Source organism: Arachis hypogaea, chromosome 15 (assembly GCF_003086295.3).
Source record: "Arachis hypogaea cultivar Tifrunner chromosome 15, arahy.Tifrunner.gnm2.J5K5, whole genome shotgun sequence".
NCBI lineage: Eukaryota > Viridiplantae > Streptophyta > Magnoliopsida > Fabales > Fabaceae > Arachis > Arachis hypogaea.
Genome location: NC_092050.1, coordinates 85,048,277 through 85,062,327, shown reverse-complemented (window position 1 = coordinate 85,062,327; position 14,051 = coordinate 85,048,277). Strand labels below are relative to the sequence as shown.

The window sequence follows — 14,051 nt, the reverse complement described above, 5'->3', positions numbered from 1 at the left end:
GGGTAATTTCTCAATCACTTCCACCTTGGCCTTGTCCACCTCTATGCCTTTCTAAGAGATTTTGTGGCCAAGGACTACCCCTTTGATGTCCATAAAATGACACTTTTCCTAGTACAAACTAGGTTGGTCTTTTGGCATCTCTTTAGCACCAAGGCAAGATGGTGTAAGCACTTGGAAAATGAATCACCAAACACAGAAAAATCATCCATAAACACTTCAATAAACCTTTCAATCATGTCTGAGAATATAGATAGCATGCACCTTTGGAATGTGGCAGGTGTATTGCACAATCCAAATGGCATTCTCCTATATGCAAAGACACCATAAGGACAAGTAAAGGAAGTCTTCTCTTGGTCTTTAGGGTCCACTACAATCTGATTGTTGCCTGAGTATCCATCCAAGAAACAGTAATATTCATGTCCAGCTAGCCTCTCCAAAATTTGATCCATGAAGGGCAGAGGAAAATGATCCTTCCTTGTGGCTTCATTGAGCTTCCTATAATCTATGCACATGCGCCATCCAGTCACTGTTCTTGTTGGTATCAATTCATTTCTTTCATTTGGCACAACAGTGATTTCTCCCTTCTTGGGGACTACTTGCATTGGGCTTACCCAAGGGCTGTTTGAGATTGGGTAGATCACCCCTGCTTGCCACAACTTCAGCACTTCTTTTTGAACCACTTCATTCATTATTGGATTTAATCTTCTCTGTGGCTGTCTTGAGGGCTTGGCACCTTCCTCAAGAAGGATTTTATGCATGCACATTGAAGGGCTAATCCCCTTTAAATCTGAAAGTGTCCATCCTATGGCATCCTTGTGTTGTCTCAGTACATTGATGAGATCTTCTTCTTGCTCCTCACTCAAGCTTGAATTAATAATGACTGGGTATGTGTTGTTGTCACCCAAGTAGGCATACTTCAAGCTTGGAGGCAGGGTCTTCAACTCCAACTTTGGTGCTTTCATTTTCTTTTGCTTGTCTTGTCTAGCATGATTGAGCCTTCTATGATTTCTTGTGGTAGTTCACTACCTGATGCTTGTTGATCTTGCTCCATTACTTCTTCATATTGTTCCTCTTCTAGGACTCCTTGAACTAGCTTCTCCGTTGTGGCCACCATCATGCATTCACCAATAGACTCCTTTGGGTTGCTCATTGCTTTGAAAACATTGAATACCATCTTCTGTTCGTGTAGCCTTAGGACCAACTCTCCATTTTGCACATCAATTATGGCCACAGCTGTAGCTAAGAATGGTCTTCCTAGTATGATTTATGCATTGGACTCTTCCTCCATATCAAGCACAATAAAGTCTGCTGTGTATATGAATTCTCTTTATTTTACCACCCCATGAGGAAACTTGAACGTTCTATCAGCTAATTGAAGTGCCATTCTTGTTGGTTTGGCCTCTTCAATTCTCATTATTTTCATCATGGCCAAGGACATAAGATTGATGCTAGCTCCCAAATCACATAATGCCTTCTCAATGCTTATATCCCCTATGATGCAGGGGATTTGAAAGCTCCCAGGATCTTTCATCTTTTGGGGAAGCTTCTTTTATATGATGGTACTACATTCCTCTGGGAGTACCACAGTTTTCTTTTCTCCCCAGTTTCTTTTTGTTGTCATGAGCTCCTTTAGAAACTTGGCATAGAGTGGCATTTGCTCGAATTCCTCTACAAAAGGTATGTTAATTTGAAGCTTCTTAAAGATCTCCAAGAACCTAGAAAACTAGCTGTCCTTCCCATCTTTTCTCAGCCTTTGTGGGTAGGATATTTTTGGTACATAGGGCTTCAAGATTTGCTTTGGTGGAACTGTATCAGGTGCCTCTTCTTCCTTCTTGGTTTCTGAGTGATGAGCGGATAATTTATACCCTTTTTGGCATTATTGTTACATAGTTTTTAATATGTTTTAGTTACTTTTTATTATATTTTTATTAGTTTTTATGCAAAAATTGCATTTCTGGACTTTACTATGAGTTTGTATATTTTTCTATAATTTCAGGTATTTTTTGGCTGAAATTGAGGGACCTGAGCAAAAATCTGATTCAGAGGCTGAAAAAGGACTGCAGATGCTGTTGGATTCTGACCCTCCTGCACTCGAAATGGATTTTCTGGAGCTACAAAAGCCCAATTGGCGCACGCCCAATTGCGTTAGAAATTAGACATCTTGAGCTTTCCAGCAATTTATAATAGTCCATACTTTGCCCGAGATTTGATGGCCCAAACTGGCGTTCAAATGCCCACTATTGACCCATTTCTGGAGTAAAACGCCCAAACTGGCACCAGAACTGGAGTAAAACGCCCAAACTGGCACCCAAGCTGGCGTTTAACTCCAAGAATGGCCTATGCACGTGAAAGCTTCAATGCTCAACCCAAGCACACACCATGTGGGCTCCGGAAGTGGATTTCTGCACTATCTGTACTTAGTTATTCTTTTTTTGTAATCCCTAGTAACTAGTTTAGTATAAATAGCACTTTTTACTATTGTATTAGAGGATTATGATATTATCATCCTTGGACTTGGAGGCTGGCCACACGGCCATGCCTAGACTATTTTCTCTTATGTATTTTCTACGGTGGAGTTTCTACACCTCATAGACTAAGGTACGGAGCTCTACTGTTCTTCATGAATTAATGCAAGTACTATTGTTTCTCTTTCAATTCACGCCTACTTCTTCTCCAAGATATACTCTCGTACTTAATTCAGTTAAGGCAGAATGAAGGGGTGACCCGTGACAATCACCCACTATCTTCGTTACTCGCTTGGCCAAGATCTGGGTGCCTGACAACCACAAAGCGGTCTAGATAATGTTCAACGTAGTCATTGGACGACAGCCGGAATATATTCTCTTGGATCTCTAATACACGGACCGAGTCCGTGTGATTAGGATCTTCGTGGTATAGGCTAGAACCAATTGGCAGCCATTCCTGAGATCCGAAAAGTCTAAACCTTGTCTGTGGTATTCCGAGTAGGATCTGGGAAGGGATGACTGTGACGAGCTTCAAACTTGCGAATGTTGAGCGCAGTGACAGTGTGCAAAAGGATAAGGGTCCTATTCCGATGCTAGTGAGAACCGATAGATGATTTGCCGTGCAGTAGCTGTACCTGGTATTTTTCATCCGAGACGAGAAATCCGACAGTTGATTAGCCGTGCAGAGATCGTACCTGGTATTTTTCATTCGAGAGGATCATACAGCTTGCCATGGAAAGGAGCATGCATGATTGGAAGAAGACAATAGGAAAGTAGAGGTTCAGAAGCAACAAAGCATCTCTAAACGCTTACCTGAAATTTCCACCAATGAATAATATAAGTATCTTTATTTTATTTTATGTTTTATTTATCTTTTAATTATCTAAACCTCGTAACCAATTGAATCTGCCCGACTGAGATTTACAAGATGACCATAGCTTGCTTCAAGCCGACAATCTCCGTTGGATCGACCCTTACTCACATAAGGTATTACTTGGACGACCCAGTGCACTTGCTGGTTAGTTGTGCGGAGTTGTGAAAAGTGTGAATCACAATCCGGTGCACCAAGTTTTTGGCATCGTTGCCGAGGATTGTTCGAGTTTGGACAACTGACGGTTCATCTTGTTACTTAGATTGGATAATTTTATTTTATGTTTAACCTTTTTATTTTTATTTTCGAAAAAAAAAACAAAAAAATTTATATTTGTTCTTCAGAATTTCTAAGAATGAATTCTAGAGCTTATTGAGATATGTTGAAGCCTGGCTGGCTGTTAAGCCATGTCTAATCTTTTCGACCGAGGTTTCCACTTTCCATTGTAGAAAGGACATGTCTATATTTGTTATGCTGAAGCTTGGCTGGCCATTTGGCCATGTCTAATTCTTTTGGATCGAAGCTTTAGACTAACATTGCACGAATCCTAGAATTCTTATTAAAAATTTTGAATTTCTTATTTCTCTTTTTCCAAAATAATTTTGAAAAAAAAATACTAAAAAATTTAATAAAGTCAAAAAAACCAAAAAAAAAATTTATGGTTCTTGTTTGAGTCTTGTGTCAAATTTGAAGTTTGGTGTCAATTGCATGTTTTAATTTTTCTTAGATTTTCGAAAATATATGCATTGTGTTCTTCATGATCTTCAACTTGTTCTTGATGACTTTCCTTGTTTGATCTTTAACTTTTCTTGTTTTGTGTTTTTTGTTGTTTTCCATATGCATTTTCAAATTCATAGTGTCTAAACATTAAAAATTTCTAATTTTAGTGTCTTTCATGTGTTTCTTTTCTTAAAAAATTTTCCAAAATTTGTTCTTGATGTTCATCATGATCTTCAAAGTGTTCTTGGTGTTCATCTTGACATTCAAAGTGTTCTTGCATGCATTATTTGTTTTGATCTTAATTTCTTATGTCATGTGTCTTTTTGGTTTTTTCTCTCTTCCTTCATTAATTCAAAAATAAATAAAATAATATCTTTCCCTTATTTTGCTCATAATTTTTGAAATTTTGAGTTGATTTGGTAAAAAAATTTTAAAATTTAGTTGTTTCTTGTTAGTCAAGTCAAAATTTCAATTTAAAAACTTTATCTTTTCAAATCTTTTTCAAAAATAAAATCTTTTTCATTTTTCTTCTTAATATTTTTGAATTTCTTAAATAAATTTTCAAAATTTTTTTCTTATTTTTAATTCATAATTTTTGAAATTATTGCTAACAATTAATGTTTTGATTAAAATATTTCAAGTTTGTTAGTTTCCTGTTAAGAAAGGTTCAATCTTTAAATTCTAGAATCATATCTTTTACTTTCTTGTTAGTCAAGTCTTCAACTTTAATTTCAAAAATCAAATCTTTTTAGTTTCCTTTTCAAATATTTTTCAAAATAAATTTCAATCATATCTTTTTATAATTTTGATTTCACAATCTTTTTCTAACCTCTTATCTTTTCAAAATTTATTTTCAAATCTTTTTCAATTAACTACTTGACTTTTTGTTTGATTTTAAAAAGTTTACTATTTCTTATCATTTTCAAAACCACCTAACTACTTTTCTCTCTCTAATTTTCGAAAATCACTAACCACTTTTTCAAAATTCTTTCTCATTAACTAATTATTTTAAATTCTAATTTTATTTTATTTCTTTTCTTAAATTTCGAATTCTAACTTAAAATAAAAACAAAAATATTTTTTTCTTTTAATTAAAATTTTAAATACACACACTCTCTCATCTCTTTCTATTTATTTTATTTTATTTATTTACTAACACTTCTCTTCTACTTATAATTCGAACCCTCTCCATCTCTCTGTGTTCGAATTCTTCCTCTTCTCCCTTCTTCATTCTATTCTTCTATTCTTCTACTCATATAAAGAAATCTGTATACTGCGACATAAAGGATTCCTCTTCTTTTCTGTTCTCTTCTTTTTCATATGAGCAGGAACAAGGATAAGAACATTCTTGTTGAAGCTGATCCTGAACCTGAAATGACTCTGAAGAGGAAGCTAAGAGAAGCTTAAGCACAAAACTCTGGAGAGGACCTAACAGAAATTTTTGAAAAAGAAGAAGACATGGCAGCCAAAAATAACAACAATGGTGGAGATGCAAGGAAGATGCTTGGTGACTTTATTGCACCAAATTTTGACTTCTATGGAAGAAGCATCTCAATTCCTGCAATTGGAGAAAACAACTATGAGCTTAAGCCTCAATTAGTTTCTCTAATGCAGCAGAATTGCAAGTTTCATGGACTTCCATTGGAAGATTCTCATCAGTTCTTAGCTGAATTCTTGCAAATCTGTGACACTGTTAAGACCAATGGGGTTAATCCCGAGGTCTACATACTTATGCTTTTCCCCTTTGCTATAAGAGACAGAGCTAGGATATGGTTGGACTCACAACCTAAAGAAAGCCTGATCTCTTGGGAAAAGTTGGTCAATGCTTTCTTGGCCAAATTCTTTCCACCTCAAAAGATGAGAAAGCTTAGAGTGAAAGTCCAAACCTTCAGACAGAAGGAAGGTGAATTCCTCTATGAAGCTTGGGAAAGATACAAGCAATTGATCAGAAGGTGTCCTTCTGACATGCTTTCAGAATGGAGCATCTTATGTATATTCTATGATGGTCTGTCTGAATTGTCCAAGATGTCATTGGACCACTCTACTGGTAGATCTTTTCATCTACAGAAAATGCCTGCAGAAGCCCAGGAACTTATTGAGATGGTTGCAAATAACCAGTTCATGTATACTTCTGAAAGAAATCCTGTGAATAATGGGATGACTCAAAAGAAAGGAGTTTTTGAGATTGATACTCTGAATGCAATATTGGCTCAGAATAAAATATTGACTCAGCAAGTCAATATGATTTCTCCGAATCTGACTGGAATGCAAGCTGCATCCGGCAGTACTAAAGAAGCTTCCTCTGAAGAAGAAGCCTATGACCCTGAGAATCCTGCAATGGAAGAAATGAATTACATGGGAGAATCCTATGGAAACACTTATAATCCTTCATGGAGGAATCATCCTAATTTCTCATGGAAGGATCAGCAGAAGCCTAATCAAGGCTTCAATAATAATAATGGTGGGAGAAATAGGTTTGGCAATAGCAATCCTTTTCCATTATCTTCTGAGCAACAAACAGAGAATTCTAAGTAGAGCCTCTCTGACTTAGCAACCATAGTCTCTGATCTATCTAAGACCACTCTCAGTTTTATGACTGAAATAAGGTCCTCCATCAGAAATTTGGAGGCACAAGTAGGTCAACTGAGTAAAAGAGTTACTGAAATCCCTCCTAGTACTCTCCCATGCAATACAGAAGAGAATCCAAAGAGAGAATGCAAGGCCATCAAAATATTCAAAGAGGCCGAACCTATAGAGGAGGAAAAGGCAGTGATTTCTAATGAGGAAGACCTCAATGGACATCCACTGACCATTAAGGAGTTCACTATTGAGGAACCAGAGGAATCTGAGGCTCATATAGAGACCATAGAGATTCCACTGAACTTACTGCTGCCATTCATGAGCTCTGATGAGTATTCTTCCTCTGAAGAAGATGAAGATATTGTTCAAGAGAAATTTGCTCAGTATCTAGGAGCAATCATGAAGCTGAATGCCAAGTTATTTGGTAATGAGACTTGGAAGGATAAACCTCCATTGTTCATCAATGAACTGAATGCCTTGGTTCAACAGAAATTACCTCAGAAGAAACCGGATCCCAGAAAGTTCTTGATACTTTGTACCATAGGCACCATGACCTTTGAGAAGGCTCTGTGTGACCTGGGGTCAGGAATAAACCTCATGCCACTCTCAGTAATAGAGAAACTAGGGATCTTTGAGGTACAAGCTGTAAGAATCTCATTAGAGATGGTAGACAAATCAATGAAACAGGCTTATGAACTTGTAGAGGATGTCTTAGTGAAGGTTAAAGGCCTGTACATCCCTGGTGATTTCATAATCCTAGACACTGGGAAGGATGAAGATGAATTCATCATCCTTGGAAGACCCTTCCTAGCCACAGCAAGAGCTGTGATTGATGTGGACAGAGGAGAGTAGTTAGTCCTTCAATTGAATGAGGACTACCTTGTGTTTACGGCTAAAGGATCTTCTTCTGTAACCATGGAGAGAAAGCATGAAAAGTTTCTCTCAATACAGAGTCAAAGAGAGCCCCCACACTCAACTTCTAAGTTTGGTGTTGGGAGGCCACCATTAAGCTCTGAGTCTCTGTGAAGCTCTCTAAGAGCTCACTGTCAAGCTATTGACATTAAAGAAGCGCTTATTGGGAGGCAACCAATGTTATTTAATTATATTTATTTATATTCCATTGTCATTTTATGTTTTCTTTAGGTTGATAATCATGTGAAGTCATAAAAATAGCTGCAGAATTAAAGCAAAATAAAAAATAGCATAAAAAATAGCATACCCTAGAGGACAGGTGATGAGCGGATAATTTATACACTTTTTGGCATTGATTTTAGTATGATTTTAGTAGGATCTAGTTACTTTTAGGGATGTTTTCATTAGTTTTTATGTTAAATTCACATTTCTGGACTTTACTATGAGTTTGTGTGTTTTTCTGTAATTTCAGGTATTTTCTGGCTTAAATTGAGGGACTTGAGCAAAAATCAGATTCAGAGGTAGAGGAAGGACTGCTGATGCTGTTGGATTCTGACCTCCCTGCACTCAAAGTGGATTTTCTGGAGCTACAAAACTCAAAATGGCGCGCTTCCAATTTCGTTGGAAACTTGACATCCAGGGCTTTCCATCAATATATAATAGTTTATACTTTGGTCGAGTTTAGATGACGTAAAAGGGCGTTGAATGCCAGTTTTACGCTGCTGTCTGGAATTAAACGCCAGAAACAAGTCACAAACCAGAGTTGAACGCCAGAAATACGTTACAACCTGGCGTTCAACTCCAGAAAGAGCCTCTACACGTGTAACATTCAAGCTCAGCCCAAGCACACACCAAGTGGGCCCCGGAAGTGGATTTATGCATCAATTACTTACTTCTGTAAACCCTAGTAACTAGTTTAGTATAAATAGAACTTTTTACTATTGTATTTTGATCTTTGGTCTCAGTTTTAATCTATTATTCATCTTAGGAGACTATTGATCATGTTTTGGGGGCTGGCCTCTCGGCCATGCCTGAACCTTTCACTTATGTATTTTTCAACGGTAGAGTTTCTGCACTCCAAAGATTAAGGTGTGGAGCTCTGCTGTTCTCAAAAATTAATGCAAAGTACTACTGTTTTCTATTCAATTCAACTTATTCCGCTTCTAAGATATTCATTCGCACTTCAACATGAATGTGACGAACGTGACAATCATCATCATTCCCTATGAACGCGTGCCTGACAACCACTTCCGTTCTACCTTAGATTGAATGAGTATCTCTTAGATCTCTTAATCAGAATCTTCATGGTGTAAGCTAGATTGATGGCAGCATTCATGAGAATCCGAAAAGTCTAAACCTTGTCTATGGTATTCCGAGTAGGATTCAGGGATTGAATGACTGTGACGAGCTTCAAACTCGCGAGTGCTGGGCGTAGTGACAGACGCAAAAGGAGGGTGAATCCTATTCCAGCATGATCGAGAGCCTCAGATGATTAGCCGTGCTGTGACAGAGCATTTGGACCATTTTCACAAGAGGATGAGATGTAGCCATTGACAACGGTGATGCCCTTACATAAAGCCAGCCATGGAAAGGAGTAAGATTGATTGGATGAAGACAGCAGGAAAGCGGAAGCTCAGAGGAACGAACGCATCTCCATACACTTATCTGAAATTCTTACCAATGATATACATAAGTATTTCTATCTTTATTTTCTGTCTATTTATTATTAATTTCGAAAACTCCATAACCTTTGATATCCGCCTGACTGAGATTTACAAGGTGACCATAGCTTGCTTCATACCAACAATCTCCGTGGGATCGACCCTTACTCACGTAAGGTTTATTACTTGGACGACCCAGTGCACTTGCTGGTTAGTTGTATCGAAGTTGTGAATGAAAAATGATTTATTAAGACGTGCGTACAGAGTTTCTGGCGCCGTTGCCTGAGATCACAATTTCGTGCACCAACAGGCTTACTGGCGTTTAAACGCCAATAAGGATAGCAGAATGGGCGTTTAACGCCCAGTCTGGCAGCATTCTGGGTGTTAAACGCTAGAATTGGCAGCCTGACTGGCATTAAATGCCAGAAAAGGGTGTCTGGTGTCTGGCTGGTGTTAAACACCAGAAATGGGCATCAGCCTGGCGTTTAACGCCGGAAAATGGTGTCTAAGGGGCGTTAAACCCCAGAAAGGGGCATCAGCCTCGTGTTTAACACCAGAAAAGGTAGCAAAGTTGGCGTTAAACGCCATAAATGGTATACAGAGGGCATTTAAATGCTAAAATGGTGCAGGGAGCAGAATTTCCTGACACCTCAGGATCTGTGGACCCTACAGGATCCCCACCTATCCCAACTCTCTCTCTCTCCTCTTTACACCTCTCCATAACACTCTTCCCCAAATACCATTCACCTATCAAATTCTACCCTCTTCCCCACAACCTCTTCACCACTCACATCCATCCATCATAAAACCCCACCTACCTCACTATTCAAATTCTAAACATTTCCCTCCCAAACCCAACCCCTCATACACGACTTCCCCCTCTCTCTCTTACCCTATAAATACCCCTCATCACCACCTTCAATTTCACACATCATACACACTCCAACCCCCCTTGGCCGAAACCAACATACTCCTCCATCTCCTCCATTTCTTCTTCTTCTAATCATTTCTTTCTTCTTTTACTCGAGGACGAGCACACCTTTTAAGTTTGGTGTGGGAAAAAGGTATGCTTTTTATTTTTCCATAACCATTAATGGCACCTAAGACCGGAGAAACCTCTAGAAAGAGGAAAGGGAAGGCAATTGCTTCCACCTCCGAGTCATGGGAGATGGAGAAATTCATCTCAAAGGTCCATCAAGACCACTTCTATGAAGTTGTGGCCAAGAAAAAGGTGATCCCCGAGGTCCCCTTCATGCTCAAAAAGAGTGAATATCGGGTGATCTGACATGAGATTCAAAGAAGAGGTTGGGAAGCTCTCACCAACCCAATCCAACAAGTCAGAATCTTAATGGTTCAATAGTTCTATGCTAATGCATGGATCACTAAGAACCATGATCAAAGTATGAACCCGAACCCAAAGAATCGGCTCACAATGGTTCGGGAGAATTACTTGGATTTCACTCCGAAAAATGTGAGGTTGGCATTTTAACATGCCAATGATGCAAGAAGATCGTCACCCTTTCACTAGAAAGGTCAACTTTGATCAAAAGTTGGACAAAGTCCTTATGGACATTTGTGTGGAAGGAGCTCAATGGAAGAGAGACTCCAGAGGCAAGCCAGTTCAATTGAGAAGGCTTGACCTCAAGCCCGTGGCTAAAGGATGGTTGGATTTCATCCAACTCTCTATCAATTCTACTAGCAACCGATCTGAAGTTATAATAGACCGGGCTATCTTGATCCATAGTATCATGAATGGAGAGGAATTAGAAGTTCATGAGATCATACCTCTAGAACTCTACAAGGTGGCGGACAAGCCCTCTACTTTGGCAAGGTTATCCTTCCCTCATCTTATTTGTAACCTATGCAATTCAGCTAAAATTGTTATAGAGGAAGATATCCTCATTGAAGGAGACAAACCCATCACTAAGAAGAGGATGGAGCAAACAAGAGAGCCCACTCATGGACCTCAACAAGAGCATAAGGAAGTTCCTCATCAAGAAATCCCTGAGATGCCTCAAGGGATGCATTTTCCTCCACACAACTACTGGGAGCAACTCAACACTTCTTTAGGAGAATTGAGTTCCAACATGGGACAACTAAGGATGGAGCACGAAGAGCACTCTATTATCCTCCATGAAATCAGAGAGGACCAAAAGGCCATGAAGGGGGAGCAACAAAGGCAAGGAAGAGACATAGAGGAGCTCCAGCACTCCATAAGATCTTTAAGAGGAAGAACTAGCCGCCATCACTAAGGTGGACCCGTTCTTTAATTTCCTTGTTCTTATTTTTCTATTTTTTCAAATTCTATGCTTTATGTCTGTCTATGTTTGTGTCTTTATTACATGATCATTAGTGTCTAGTGTCTAGTGTCTATGTCTTAAAGCTATGAATGATTCCATGAATCCTTCACCATTCTTAAATGAAAAATATTTTTATTTGCAAAAGAACAAGAAGTAAATGAATTTTTAATTTTATCTTGAAATTAGTTTAATTATTTTGATGTGGTGGCAATACCTTTTGTTTTCTGAATGAATGCTTGAACAGTGCATATTTTTTATAGTGAAGTTGATGAATGTTAAAATTGTTGGCTCTTGAAAGAATAATGAAAAAAGAGAAATGTTATTGATAATTTGAAAAATCATATAATTAATTTTTGAAGCAAGAAAAAGCAGTAAAACACAAAGCTTGCGAAAAAAATGCAAAAAAATAAAGAAAAAGAAAGAAAAAAAGAAAAAACAAGCAGAAAAATCCAATAACCCTTTAAACCAAAAGGCAAGGGTAATAAAAGGATCCAAGGCTTTGAGCATTAATGGATAGGAGGGCCCAAAGGAATAAAACCCTGGCCTAAGCGGCTAAATCAAGCTGTCCCTAACCATGTGCTTGTGGCGTGAAGGTGTCAAGTGAAAAACTTGAGACTGAGCAGTTATAGTCGTGATCCAAAGCAAAAAGAGTGTGCTGAAGAGCTCTGGACACCTCTAACTGGGGACTCTAGCAAAGCTTAGTCACAATCTGAAAAGGTTCACCCAGTTATGTGTCTGTGGCATTTATGTATCTGGTGGTAATACTGAAAAACAAAATACTTAGGGTCACGGCCAAGACTCATAAAGTAGCTGTATTCAAGAATCAACATACTGAACTAGGAGAATCAATAACACTATCTGAATTCTGAGTTCCTATGGATGCCAATCATTCTGAACTTCAAAGGATAAAGTGAGATGCCAAAACCGTTCAGAAGCAAAAAGCTACTAGTCCCGCTCATCTAATTGAAACTAATCTTCATTGATATTTTTGGAATTTATTGTATTTTATCTTCTTTTTATCCCATTTTATTTTTAGTTGCTTGGGGATAAGCAACAATTTAAGTTTGGTGTTGCGATGAGCGGATAATTTATACCCTTTTTGGCATTATTTTTACATAGTTTTTAGTATGTTTTAGTTACTTTTTATTATATTTTTATTAGTTTTTATGAAAAAATCACATTTCTGGACTTTACTATGAGTTTGTGTGTTTTTTCTATAATTTTATGTATTTTCTGGCTGAAATTGAGGGTCCTGAGCAAAAATCTGATTCAGAGGCTCAAAAAGGACTACAGATGCTGTTGGATTCTGACCCTCCTGCACTCGAAATGGATTTTCTGGAGCTACAGAAGCCCAATTGGCACGCTCCCAATTGCGTTGGAAGTTAGACATCTTGGGCATTCTAGCAATATATAATTGTCCATTCTTTGCCAGAGATTTGATGGCCCAAACTGGCGTTCAAACGCCCACCATTGACCCTTTTCTGGAGTAAAACGCCCAAATAGCCACCAGAACTGGACTAAAACGCCCAAACTGGCACCCAAGCTGGCGTTTAACTCCAAGAATGGCCTATGCACGTGAAAGCTTCAATGCTCAGCCCAAGCACATACGAAGTAGGCCCCGGAAGTAGATTTCTGCACTATCTGCATTTAGTTATTCATTAGTAACTAGTTTAGTGTAAATAGCACTTTTTACGATTGTATTAGGGGATTATGATATTATCATCATTGGACTTGGAGGCTGGCTGTAACGGCCCAAGTTTCAGCATGTCATGATCATACTAAAAGTTGAACGTTACCAACTTGTTTCCCCAACTTAAGTAATATTTAATAAATATAAGCCTGTTCGTTGTTAACACCTCGCGAGTTTCGAGTAATTTTTTTTAAAAACAATAGTAGTTTAGAGTCGCATACATAGAGTATAAAAACGAAACATGAGTACACACATTCAAGGAATTGTAGAAGGCAATACATAGAATATCACACCACAATATACATCATAATGCAGAAGCAGCTCATTTATACTAGTAAGGAATTATAACACAGCATCCTTCAGTTAGTGACTCATATAATATATACACATATATACATAAGACGTCCCGGGGCCTGGCCTGTCCAAAAGCCCCTAAGCTGGCACCCAGGCTAGGCTAACTCTATGACATGCCTATTCCCTCTGAGCATGCTAGTACAAGTGAGGGAAACACTCTAAGGTACCGTGGTTAGAATGGACGCCTCAAAAGTCTCCTCGTCTCTGATCCAAAAGCCCCTCATAGAAAACTGTTGGGTAGGTGATGATGCCTGCTTGCTGGTGCCCCATCTGGCTCATTACTACCAGAAGAGATATCCTCGATCTCAGGGCCACGTACTATATAATTACGTACACAAGGTGCCGCACATCGGATGTAATACTCGTAGCTGCGCACTGGGTCGTCGTGGATGTACGGATGATTAATCTCGTAGGGCAGGACTCCCATGTCCATCTGAAGAGGTGTAAGGGGTAAGAACTGGGGAGTTCTTAGTAAGATCGGGGTTCATAGTTAAGTCC

The 14,051-nt window shown here is 38.5% G+C and overlaps 1 non-coding gene across 1 annotated transcript; it reads right to left on the bottom strand.

The window, feature by feature from the left end:
• Positions 1–5,919: 5,919 nt before the first annotated feature.
• On the bottom strand, positions 5,920–6,027 carry LOC112753339 (small nucleolar RNA R71). The gene has a single exon (XR_003177730.1). It is a non-coding gene; the product is annotated as a small nucleolar RNA R71 (small nucleolar RNA).
• Positions 6,028–14,051: the final 8,024 nt, after the last annotated feature.